This window comes from Chiloscyllium plagiosum, unplaced genomic scaffold (assembly GCF_037043375.1).
Source record: "Chiloscyllium plagiosum isolate Xiang-an unplaced genomic scaffold, Cpla_swu_hap1 HiC_scaffold_6, whole genome shotgun sequence".
Taxonomy (NCBI): Eukaryota; Metazoa; Chordata; class Chondrichthyes; order Orectolobiformes; family Hemiscylliidae; genus Chiloscyllium; species Chiloscyllium plagiosum.
The window spans coordinates 126546448-126560520 of NW_028270144.1; positions in this window are offsets into that span (position 1 = coordinate 126546448).

Below are 14073 nucleotides of genomic sequence, written 5' to 3' on the forward strand. Positions count from 1 at the left end.
ATCCGATACACGCCGCCCGTATTGCACACTGAGCCAGAGGAACCTGACCCAGTGCTAAAACGGCTCAGGAGATTCTCCAAAAAGAAAGGACTGGCCTATGTCCTCAGACTCAGGGGGAGAGGGACATAATGATTGTAACAAGATCAGCCAGATAGACCCAATAGGATATGGGTTCCCTGATTGGGGCTGACAGATAAAAAGTGTGGCTGTCGGAGAAACTAATGATCCGTTACCTGACTCTGGATGAAGGGTGTGTTGGTGACAGATATTTCAGACCAGACCAGACTAGACACTCACCCAACCTCATGGACCCCCTCCCCCCCATTCTACCCCCACTATCCCCCACCCATATATAGTAAGGACGTAGCCTGGACACTAACTTTTTAATATTTATTTAAAGACGAGTGTAAGGTGTTGTGTTCCAAGTATAATTCAATTGATCCACCACTAGATTTTACTCAAAATGCACTTTATTCAAACAACACAGTTAAAATACAAATGAAGAAGGAAGAAATGACACAACTTTAATTCTACTGAAATACTTGATATGATTTAACCACTAATCATCAACTGTTTCAATATTGACAACAGCTCATTAACACACACTTGGCAGTTTAGCAAAATTCAGTTTTATTCTCGCATGCTGTCTTTCTTCAGTCCAGCAGAATGAAATACTGAATCAGGGAATAGCCTGCTTATTTTTTATCTCTCTGAGCACGTATCTCATCTAAGACTCCAGCAGCACAGAACTCAATCTTTTAGCTGTTATCGCATGGACTGAGATACAGCTAGAGATGTTGTTTTTACATAATATACAGGCAGATTAAATCATATAAAGTGCATCACAGCAGAGTGCAGAATATAGTGTTGCAGCTGCAGACAAGGTGTACAGAGAGAGAGAGAGATCAGAATTAACATTTGAGGTCAAAAGTCTGATAGCAGTGGGGAAGAAGCTGTTCTTGAATCTATAGTCATTTTTCTGGACATCTGGCTGAGTAAAGGTAAAGTCAGCATATTTCCGGCTGACCGCACTCTCATTACAGGGAGAGGGGATGGGTTGTGGTTCAGTCTGAGGGTCACCACACCTCAGACCAGGGGCATGGTTGAAAAGGTGATTGGTTCCATGCTGAGAGCATCATTTTACTTTATAAACCAACCACCCAACCAACTGAGCTAAATGGTCTGAATCACTAATCCACTGACAATGCCGCTACATTTTTACTCCTTCCTTCCTCGTTTATTTAAATGAATCCTGTCAGTGTTTGTCTACATTTTCCTCTATTGTTCTGGAGAGGCCGCAGTGCTGTATACCAAACAGCAGAGGGAGCCACTGGCTTTCTTTCCACTCGACTATTTGAACTCAGTATCATGGAGATCGATAAAGTTAAAAATCATACAACACCAGGTTATAGTCCAACAGGTTTAATTGGGAGCACACTAGCTTTCGGAGCGACGCTCCTTCATCAGGTGGTTGTGGAGGGCTCGATCGTAACACAGAATTTATAGCAAAAATTTGCAGTGTGATATAACTGAAATTATACATTGGAAAATTGATTGTCTGTTAAGCCTTTCATCTGTTCGAATACAGTGATAGTTTCACTTCTTTCATGTGTAAATCGCAAAACCTTGTTTTAAAAGTTGCTTTCTCGGGTTAGCTGTTAACAATGGTGATAGCTAGACAATATGTTGAAGGTGTTAGCTCCCTGTGTTCCCTGCCTATGACCTGATGTTTAGATTGATTCTAATCTAAAAAGTGAGATAACAGAGTTTTACATGAATTCATGCAGTTTTTGAGCAAAGTACAATGTAACCCTGCAAGTACAAATTCACCCCACACAAAATATATGTGTGCATGTGGGTCTTTGTCTGTCTGTATGTGTGTGTCTGTCTGGGGTGGGGGTTGTGAGTGTGAGAAAGTGTGTGTGTGTGTGTGTGTGTGTAGTGAGTGCAGAGTGTCTTAAGTCTGTGAGGGGGTGCATGTGTGAGTGTGGGAGTGTGTGTATCTATAAGGGTGTGTGTGGGTGTCTGTGTGCACGTCTGTGTGTACCTGTGTCCGTGTGTATGTGAGAGTGTGTGTGTGTGTAGGAATATCTGTGTGTGTGTGTGTAGTGCAATGGTGATCACCTGTAATGTGACATGAACCCAAGATCCTGGTTGAGACCCTCCCTATGGGTACCGAACTTAGCTATCAATCTCTGCTCGGCCACTTTCCTCTGCTGCCTGTCCCGAAGTCCACCTTGGAGGATGGTCACCCGAAGGTCCGAGGCTGAATGTCCTGGACCACTGTAGTGTTCCCCAACTGGGAGGGAACCCTCCTGTCTGTTGATTGTTGTGCGGTGCCCATTCATCCGTTGTTGTAGCCTTTGCTCGGTTTCCCCAATGTATCATGCCTCCAGGCATCCCTGCCTGCAACATTTAAGATAGACAACGTTGGCTAAGTCACATGAGTACCTGCCATGTACAAGATGGGAGGTGTTCCCACGCATAATAATGGTATCTATGTTCACAATCTGACACATTTTGCAGCGTCCACCGTGACAGGGTTGTATGGAGTTGTCCTGAGAGCCGGGCAGCTTGCTACGAACAATGATCTGTTTGAGGTTTGGCGGTTGTTTAAAGGCAAGTAGTGGAGGTGTGGGGAAGGTCTTGGTGAGGTGCTCATCCTCATTGATAATGTGTTGTAGGTCACGAAGAACATGGCGTAATTTTCAGCTCCTGGGAAATACTGAACAACGAAGGGTACCCTGTCGGTTGCAGCCCGTGTCTGTCTCCTGAGGAGGTCATTACGGTTCCTTGCTGTGGCACATCGGAACTAGCGGTCGATGAGTTGAGCATCATACCCCGTTCTTGTGAGGGCATTCTTGAGTACTTCCAGGTGTCCGTCACGTTCCTCCTCATCTGAGCAGATCCGGTGAATGAATTGCATGAATTTATGTAAAACTCTGTTATCCCACTTTTTAGATTAGAATCAATCTAAACATCATGGCATAGACAGAGAACACAGGGGGCTAACACCTTCAACATATTGTCTAGCTGTCACCATTGTTAACAGCTAACCCGAGAATGCAACATTAAAAAAAAGATTTTGTGATTTACACATGAAAGAAGTGAAACTATCGCTGTATTCTAACAGATGAAAGGCTTAACAGACAATCAATTTTTCAATGTATAATTTCAGTTACATCACACTGTAAATTTTTGCTATAAATTCTGTGTTACGATCGAGCCCTCCACTATCACCTGATGAAGGAGCGTCACTCCGAAAGCTAGTGTGCTTCCAATTAAACCTGTTGGACTATAACCTGGTGTTGTGTGATTTTTAACTTTGTACACCCCAGTCCAACACCGGCATCTCCAAATCATGGAGATCTATGGCACAGTAAAAGACCCTTCGGCCCATCGAGTCCATGTCAGCTAATAGCAACCACCTTACTATTTTATTTTAATCCAATTTTCACAGCACCTGGCTTTGTACGCTATGAATTGAATGATATGAATTGAATTGAATGATTTATAATTGTGCTGTGCATTTTACAGTGAATAATACTGTAATATGCAGTGAATAGTTTCCACTGTCACCACATTCTAGCGCCATTTTGTATAGTTTAAGAATAAAAAGATATAACTGAGTCTGTCTTCATCCCTGCTGACTCTCGTGTGAACCCTGAGCCTACTTAGCAGCGACACCATGCGTTGCCACCTGTCCTCCACCGCCTCACCGCCACCTTTGCTGGACTCACCAACGTAGCAGTCACCACGCTTTAGGTGCCAACTCTTCACTACTAGGCCCATCATGCCAACACTGCCACCAAAGGCAGGTTCCACCTCTCAACGCTGGGAGGAGCCGCGTCTGCTGTTCCCGTCTCTGACCGCTGGGAGGCTGCTGCCTTTCTGCACACTGCCCACTCCCCCTACCGTCTCTGACCGCTGGGAGGCTGCTGCCTTTCTGCACACTGCCCGCTCCCCCTACCGTCTCTGACCACTGGGAGGCTGCTGCCATTCTGCACACTGCCCACTCCCTCTACCGTCTCTGACCGCTGGGAGGCTGCTGCCTTTCTGCACACTGCCCACTCCCCCTACCGTCTCTGACCGCTGGGAGGCTGCTGCCTTTCTGCACACTGCCCACTCCCCCTACCGTCTCTGACCGCTGGGAGGCTGCTGCCTTTCTGCACACTGCCCACTCCCCCTACTGTCTCTGACCACTGGGAGGCAGCTGCCTTTCTGCACACTGCCCACTCCCCCTACCGTCTCTGACCACTGGGAGGCTGCTGCCTTTCTGCACACTGCCCACTCCCTCTACTGTCTCTGACCACTGGGAGGCTGCTGCCGTTCCGCGCACTGCCCGCTCCCACAGCCGTGCTGTCGATGAACCTGCCACAAAAGGCTTCAAAGAAAAGAATAACAAATGAAGAAAATGGATGAAAGAAAAGAAGAAGAACAGAAGTGAAAACAAAAATGAATGAAATAAGGCCAACAGAAATGAATGGAACCCGAGCTAAGGAGCCTGCAAGGAAGTGATAAGGTAAGGGAACTGTGGTTTACATCAGAAATTGCATCTCTTGTTGTGAAGAAGAAGGAGGCTTATGTGTTGATGAGGCAAGATGGTTCAGATGAGGTGATGGAGAGTTACAGATCAGCTCGGAAGGATTTAAAGAGAGAGTTAAGAAGAGAGGACACAAGCAGTCTTTAGCAAATAGAATAAAGGAGAACCCTAAAGCTTTCTATAGGTATGTGAGGAATAAAAGGACGATTAGGGTAGGAATAGGGTCAGTCAAAGACAGAAGTGAAGAAGGCATATGGCGTACTGGCTTTTATTGGTAGAGGAATTGAGTTCCGGAGTACTGAGGTCATGTTGCAGTTGTATAAGACTCTGGTGCGGCCACATCTGGAGTATTGTGTGCAGTTTTGGTTGCCATACTATAGGAAGGATGTGGAGGCACTGGAACGGGTGCAGAGGAGGTTTACCAGGATGTTGCCTGGTATGGTAGGAAGATCGTATGAGGAAAGGCTGAGGCACTTGGGGTTGTTTTCATTGGAGAAAAGAAGGTTTAGGGGTGACTTGATAGAGGTGTATAAGATGATTAGGGGTTTAGATAGGGTCGACAGTGAGAATCTTTTTCCACGTATGGAGTCAGCTATTACAAGGGGGCATAGCTTTAAATTAAGGGGGGGGTAGGTATAGGACAGATGTTAGGGGTAGGTTCTTTACTCAGCGAGTTGTGAGTTCATGGAATGCCCTGCCAGTATTAGTGGTGGACTCTCCCTCATTATGGGCATTTAAGCGGGCATTGGATAGGCATATGGAGGATAGTGGGCTAGTGTAGGTTAGGTGGGCTTGAATCGGCGCAACACTGAGGGCCGAAGGGCCTGTACTGCGCTGTATTCTTCTATGTTCTATGTTCTAAGTGGGAAGTTGAGTGTGGACCCTGTGGAGATCGGAGAGGTGCTAAATGAACATCTCTCATCGGTTTTCACTCAGGAAAAGGAGAATATTGTAGAGGAGACGAATGAGATACGAGATATTAAACTAGAAAGAATCGAGGTTAGTTACGAACAGGTGTTATCAATTCTAGAAGGAGTGAAAGTAGACCAGTCCCTGGGCCGGATGGGATTTATCCGAGGATTCTCTGGGAAGCTAGGGAGGAGGTAGCACAGCCTTTGGCTTTGATATTTGAGTCATCATTGTCTACAGGTTTGGTACCAGAGGACTGGAGGATTGCAAATGTTGTGCCCTTGTTCAAGAAGGGCAGCAGAGATGACCCAGGTAATTATAGACCAGTGAGCCTTCCTTCTGTTGTAGGAAAGGTTTTGGAAAGGATTATAAGAGATAAGATTTATAATCATCTAGCAAGCAACAATTTGATTTCAGATAGTCAACATGGTTTCGTCAAGGGCAGGTCGTATCTCACAAACCTAACTGAGTTTTTTGAGAAGGTGACCAAGCATGTAGATGAGGGTAGGGTAGTTGGCGTGGTATACATGGACTTCAGTAAAGCCTTTCATAAGGCTCCACATGGTAGGCTGTAGGAGAAAATGGAGAGGTGTGGATTTGAGGGTGATTTGGCAGTTTGGATTAGAAACTGGCTTTCTGAAAGAAGGCAGTGATTGATGGAAAATATTCAGCCTGGAGTCCGGTTACTAGTGGTGTGCCACAAGGATCTGTTTTGGGACCAGTGCTGTTTGTCATTTTTATAAATGACTTAAACGCAGGCATAGGTGGATGGATTAGTAAATTTGCAGATGACACTGTGCCACTGTGCCACCATGGGCAGCATGGTGGCACAATGGTTAGCACTGCTGCCTCACAGCGCCAGAGACCTGAATTCAACTCCTGCCTCAGGCGAATCTCTGTGTGGAGTTTGCACATTCTCCCCGTGTCTGCGTGGGTTTCCTCCGGGTGCTCCAGTTTCCTCCCACAATCCAAACATGTGCAGGTTAGGTGAATTGGCCATGCTAAATTGCCCGTAGTGTTAAATGAAGGGGTAAATGTAGGGGAATGGGTCTGGGTGGGTTGCGCTTCGGCGGGTCGGTGTGGACTTAGAACATAGAACATAGAACAGTACAACACAGAACAGGCCCTTCAGCCCACGATGTTGTTCCGACCACTGATCTTCATGTATGCACCCTCAAATTTCTGTGACCATATGCATGTCCAGTAGTCTCTTAAATGTCCCCAATGACCTTGCTTCCACAACTGCTGCTGGCAACGCATTCCATGCTCTCACAACTCTCTGTGTAAAGAACCCACCTCTGACATTCCCTCTATACTTTCCTCCAACCAGCTTAAAACTATGACCCCTCATGTTAGTCATTTCTGTCCTGGGAAATAGTCTCTGGCTATCGACTCCATCTATGCCTCTCATTGTCTTGTATACCTCAATTAGGTCCCCTCTCCTCCTCCTTTTCTCCAATGAAAAAAGTCCAAGCTCAGTCAACCTCTCTTCATAAGGTAAGCCCTCCAGTCCAGGCAGCATCCTGGTAAACCTCCTCTGAACCCTCTCCAAAGCATCCACAACTTTCCTGTAATAGGACGACCAGAACTGGATACAGTATTCCAAGTGTGGTCTAACCAAAGTTTTATAGAGCTGCAACAAGATCTCATGACTCTTAAACTCAATCCCCCTGTTAATGAAAGTCAAAACACCATATGCTTTCTTAACAACCCTGTCCACTTGGGTGGCCATTTTAAGGGATCTATGTACCTGCACACCAAGATCCCTCTGTTCCTCCACGCTGCCAAGAATCCTTTTCTTAATCCTGTATTCAGCTTTCAAATTCGACCTTCCAAAATGCATCACCTCGCATTTATCCAGGTTGAACTCCATCTACCACCTTTCAGCACATCTCTGCATCCTGTCAATGTCCAGCTGCAGCCTAAAACAGCCTTCTATACTGTCAACGACACCTCCAACCTTTGTGTCGTTTGCAAACTTGCTAACCCATCCTTCAATCTCCTCATTCAAGTCATTAATAAAAATTACAAACAGTAGAGGCCCAAGGACAGAGCCCTGTGGAACACCACTCACCACAGACTTCCAGGCAGAATAATTTCCTTCTACTACCACTCGTTGTCTTCTGTTGGCCAGCCAATTCTGTATCCAGACAGCTAAGTTCCCCTGTATCCCATTCCTCCTGACCTTCTGAATGAGCCTACCATGGGGAACCTTATCAAATGCCTTGCTGAAGTCCATATACACCACATCCACAGCTCGACCCTCATCAACTTTTCTAGTCACATCCTCAAAGAACTCGATAAGGTTTGTGAGGCATGACCTGCCCCTCACAAAGCCGTGTTGAATGCATTTAATCAAGCCATGCTCTTCCAGATGGTCATAAATCCTATCCCTCAGAATCCTTTCTAACACCTTGCAGACGACAGACGTGAGACTTACTGGTCTGTAATTGCCGGGGATTTCCCTATTTCCTTTCTTGAAGAGAGGAATTACATTTGCCTCTCTCCAGTCCTCAGGTACGACTCTAGTGGTGAGTGAGGATACAAAGATCTTCGCCAGTGGCGAAGCAATTGCATTTCTCGTTTCCCAAAGCAGCCGAGGACAAATCTGGTCCGGGCCTGGTGACTTGTCAATCTTAATGTTTGACAAAATTTTCAGCACATCAGCTTTCTCTATCTCTATCCATTTCAGCATGCACACCAGCTCTTCAAAGGTTTCATTCACTACAAAGTTTGTTTCTTTCGTAAAGACAGAAGCAAAAAACTAATTTAGGGCTTCCCCTACCTCCTCAGACTCCACACACAAATTCCCTATGCTATCCCTGATCGGCCCTACTCTTTCTTTGACCATTCTCTTATTCCTCACAGAAGTGTAAAATGCCTTTGTGTTCTCCATAATCCGTTCTGCCAAGTCTTTCTTGTGCCCTCTCCTGGCTCTCCTCAGACCATTTTTGAGCTCCTTCCTTGCCTGCCTGTAATCCTCTAGAGCTGAGCTTGACCCTAGCTTCCTCCACCTTATGTAAGCTACCTTTTTCCTTTTGACGAGAAGCTCCACCGCTCTCGTCATCCAAGGTTCCTTTATCTTACCCCTTACCTGTCTCAGAGGGATATATTTATTCATCACTTGCAACTACTGTTCCTTAAACAGTCTCCACATGTCTATAGTGCCTTTACCATGGAACAATTGCTCCCAGTCCATGCTTCCTAACTCATGTCTAATCGCATCACATTTCCTCTTCCCCAATTAAATATCCTCCCATTTTGCCTAATCCTCTCCTTCTCCTTAGCTATGTAGAATGTGAGGCAGTTGTGGTCACTATCACCAAAATGCTCTCCCACCACAAGATCTGATACCTGCTCCGGCTCGTTTCCGAGCACCAAGTCTAGAATGGCCTCTCCCCTCGTCGGCCTGTCAACGTACTGAGTTAGGAAACCCTCCTGAACACACCTTACAAAAACAGCTCCATCCAAATCGTCTGCTCGAAGGAGGTTCCAATCAATATTGGGAAAGTTAAAGTCACCCATTACAACAACCCTACTACATCCACACTTTTCCAAAATCTGCCGACCTATGCTTTCTTCCATCTCCCTGCTGCTATAGTAAACCCCTAACGAAGTGACTGCTCCCTTGCTGTTCCTAATTTCCACCCATACTGACTCGGTAGGCAGATCTTCCTCGACAATGGAAGCTTCTGTAGCTGTGATACCCTCTCTGATTCGTAGTGCTACACCCCCTCCTCTTTTCCCCCCCCCTCCCTATTCTTTTTAAATGCTCTAAACCCTGGAACCTCCAGCAACCATTCCTGCCCCTGAGAAACCCATGTCTCTGTTATGGCCACAACATCATAGCACCAGGTACTGATGTTGGGCCGAAGGGCCTGTTTCCACACTGTAAGTAATCTAATCTAATCTAATCTAAAGTCGGTGGAGTAGTGGACAGTGTGGAAGAATGTTACAGGTTGCAGGGGAACTTGGATAAACTGCAGAATTGGGCTGAGAGGTAGCAAATGGAGTTCAATGCAGCTAAATGTGAGGTGATTCACTTTGGGAAGAATAACAGGAAGGCAGAGTACTGGGTCAATAGAAAGTTTCTTGGTAGTGTGCATGTTCAGAGGGATCTTGGAGTTCATGTACATAGATCCCTGAAAGTTGCCACCCAGGTGGATAGTGCTGTTAAGAAGGCATGTCGTGTGTTAGGTTTCATTCATAGAGGGATTGAGTTCCGGAGCCGCAATATCATGCTGCAACTATACAAAACTATGGTGCGGCCACACTTGGAATATTGTGTTCAGTTCTGGTCCCCATATTTCGCGAACAATGTGGAAGCATTGGAAAAGGTGCAGAGGAGATTTACCAGGATGTTGCCTGGTCTGAATGGAAGGTCTTATGAGGAAAGACTGAGAGACTTCAACCTGTTCTTATTGGCAAGAAGAAGGCTAAGAGGGGATTTGATAGAGACATACAAGATGATCAGAGGATTAGATAGGGTAGACAGTGAAAGTCTTTTTCCTAGGATGATGATGTCAGCATGTACGAGAGGGCATAACTACAAATTAAAGGGGTGATAGATTTAAGACAGAGGTCAGAGGCATGTTCTTTACGCAGAGAGTGGTAAGGGCGTGGAATGTCCTACCTGCTAATGTAGTCGACTCAGCTACATTAGGGAGATTTAAACAATCCTTAGATAAGCACATGGATGATTTTGGGAAAGTGTAGGGGGAATGAGCTGAGAATAGTTCACAGGTCGGCGCAACATCGAGGGCTGAAGGGCCTGTTCTGCGCTGTATTGTTCTATGTTCTATGAGCTAGAATTGGCATCGCAAGTGCACATCTAAGTGCTACTTCAATGTGATGAGGGTTTCTGCCTCTCCCACCCTTACAGGCAGCGAGTTCCGGATTCCCACCGCCCTCTGTAGGTTTTGTGGATGAGCGCTTTCACCTCGGAGATGAAATAGCTGGAAGAATCCAGAGAGTGAGGAACCTTCTGACAAAATATGTGGGTTAATAAGCAGTGCCTGGCTAAGATTGTCTTTGACTACCCCAATTCTCTGATTGATGTAAAGGGTCAGAATTTGAAGCATGCAGAGATCCCAGAGGGGGCCAGGCCTCAGTTATAATCGGGTTAGGAACTGAGAGGTCACTTCTCCTGATGGGAGAGTCATGAACATGGTCGAAATCATTGTGTTGTACTGTTTGGGAGTGCAGTTGCAAAGTACCTGCCCAGGGGAGAAATGCAAACCTCTGTCCTCCCCCACCTCAAATCATGTTCCCCTCCGTGCTCCCCCGCAACCCCCCCCCCCACCCCACACACACATCCCATCCACCAACCCCATCACCCACTCTCTCCCTAGTCTGTACATCCCTGGACACTATAGAAATTAGCTTGGCCAATCCACTTAATCTGCACATCTTTGGAGGTAACCAGAGTACCTGGAGGAAACACACACTGAGAATGTGCAAATTCCACACAGACAGTCAACTGAGAGTGAAATCAAACCCAGGTCTCAGTTGTGAGGCAACAGTGCAAATCACTGAGCCATTGTGCAATCATCAGCTGACATCCCCCCCCCCCCCCCCCCCCACTTCTGACCTACCTGTCTGGTTCACCAATGTCTTGTAAGGAAGGAAACCTGCCATCCTATCCAGGTCTGGCCTACATATGACAATGTGGCTAACTCCTAATTGTCCTCCGAAACGACCGAGTAACGTACTTAGGAGAGAGTGAGGACTGCAGATGCTGGAGATCAGAGTCGAGAATGTAGTGCTGGAAAAGCACAGCAGGTTAGGCAGCATCCAAGGAGCAGGAGAATCGACGTTTTGGGCATAAACCCTTCATCAGGAATCCTGAAATCCGATCAGGAACCCTGCTTGATGAAGGGCTTATACCCAAAACGTCGGAGTAACGTACTTAGCTGTGTTCAAGCATTTCATAACTACCTTCTCAACACCAATTAGAAATAGGTGCTGAATGCTGCCCTTCAGCCCATAAACAGTATGTAAATAATTGAGAATCTAATTAATGCGATCTGACAACATTTGGACTTTAATACAAAATGCAGACTGTAATAGACCTCTTGTTTTAATTCCATAAATGAAAAAAGTGAATTAAAAGTCAATTTGCAATTTATTATAACAATTTGCCAACTGAAGTGCTCATACTTTTGCAATTGTTTCCTTAGTTTGATGTTTAGTGTTTATTTTAACAATGTTCTATGCATTATGAATTATGATTCCTGATGAAGGGTTTATGCCCGAAACATCGATTCTCCTGCTCCTCGGATGTTGCCCGACCTGCTGTGCTTTTCCAGTGCCACACCTTTTGACTATGAATTACAATATCACTTACACCGACTGCCATTGCAATTTAGCACCTGTTATCAGGATACATTTTATATTTTCAATAAACCAACTGTGGAAACTTAAAAGTAATCTCCTTCTTTTGGCAGCATGCTAACTAAATGGTCCATTGACTGGCACATTTGAACTGCCTACATCTGTTACTCTGTACAATGCCGATATTGTTAGTCTGAAGTAATCTTAACAGAAACAGTTGAAGGTTGAAATCTTTATCTCCCAGTGCTTAAAAAAAATTCACAGTCTCTACCAGTTGCAGTAAACATCCTCTGACACACTTTCCAAACTACTCCAAGGTCAGCAGATGCAGGGGAACACTGTAACCTGCAAGTTCCCCTTTAAGCTTCTCACCATCCTGAGTTGGCTCTATGGGCACAATCTTCCCAGGCGTGGGGGGCGGTTGATGAGAAAGTTGTGAAAAAAGTTGTGAGATATCAACAGTGAGACATGGGGAGCAAAACATCCAATTTTTCAACCAAGGTGAGATGAGATTCCAGCCATTGAGCAGCAAGGGGCCTATTTGCTTCTCATTATTAGTTCATCTCACCTCATTGATATGTGATTTCCCATTCTCCCAGACATTGGATAGAAACAAGGTGGAGATGATTCCTAACATTAAGGTTTGAGCAGCCAAACTCCAGCTGGTAGTTTGCTCCTCCAACCCTCCATCTTGGGCACCTACAATCCTGGTCTCACTCCTTCTGAGGTTACTGTACACAATGGACATGGTGAAATAACTCCACAAAGGCCGGTGTCCAATCACCAAGTCACACTTTATTTACATGTGGAGAACCCTTGACACGGATCCCTCAGAGACGGCTCTCAGATTGAACAGATCCTCTGACACCCCTGTTTATACCGGGGCCGGGGCTCCCTGATTGAACCAGACTAACAGCCCCACTCAGGGAACTCAGATTCTATGAGGTCCACCTGGCTGACCCCGTTACAATCACTACGCATGGCACCAACCATATACCAGCCTCACCACACCTTCATGGCACACCTCCCATCCACTTAAAAACTCACAATATAGGGCAAAAGCAGACCATTCAGCCTATCAGGTTTGCTCCACTATTCAATGAGATGCTCAACTCCACTTTCTTGACTTTTCCCCATAATCCTTGATTCCCTTACAGATTAAAAGTCCCTCTCTCTTAGCCTTGAACATACTCAATAACCCAGCTTCGACAGCTCTCTGTGGTAAAGAATTTCACAGATTCACTCCCCACTGAGGGAAGAAATTCCTCCTCATCTCTGTCTTAAATGTGCAACTCCTTACTCTGAGCTGATGCCCTCTGGCCCTAGACTTCCCCACAACAGGAAACAACCTTATCGCAGTTTGAAATAACTGCACAGATGCGGGGTTCCTGTCACAGAGTTGCCTTTCCTTTACACATGAAAGGGCTCACAGAGTTTTGATGAAAGAAGTCCCAAGCCACGACCCAAGCTGCCTAAAGGAATCCCAGGCCAGGCCAGACTAACCATACCACCGCAAAGACCCTGCGGAAGCCTCAAGGACAACCCAGGCCCGTAGTCACCTGGTCTTCAGCCACCGCCAAAGCAGCCAAGAGGAATGGCTGGATCGACGCCAGAGTGTCTGTTGCAGCAGCCTCCCAGAACCTCCTTCCTCACCCAAAAGAAAGGAAGATGAACTCGAAGTAGGGCCAGCACGAGGATCACCTTGACAACGTTGAAGCCAGTGGGAACCCAATGTCGCTGTCACGAGAACTGCACTGCTGGGCTTACTCATCACCGTCAACGCCATTACTGCGACTGAGCTCTTCATCAAGATTTAAGTAAGATAAAAGAGAACAAGACGAGAGAAGAGAGAAAAAGGTAGAAGAGAAATGAAAAGTAAGCTAGATAAAGTGGACAAGCCCTGAGCTCAGAAGCCCTACTCCTCCTATGTCCGGTTGGATTTTTTTTCTGTATTAGCTGGGGTCTTTGGATTTTTGGCCAGTGACCTTACCACTTGTTATGGACCAGGCCAGACCACCTCAACTTAATTTAAGAAGATAGCCTAGACCCCAAACTTTTTCTTATTTTAAAGACAGATGTGAGGTGAATATTCTAGGAGTCATGCAACTGGTCAAACCACTTGACTTTAAGCAAAACAGAATTTATTTAAACACTACAGTTGAAACACGAATAAAAGAAAACAGAATTTAGAATAACTCAACTATTGGAAAACTCAACTGACCCGACACAGTAACCTCACGAAGGAGCTGTTCCAATTCCCATAACATCCCATAATATCCCATATCAGT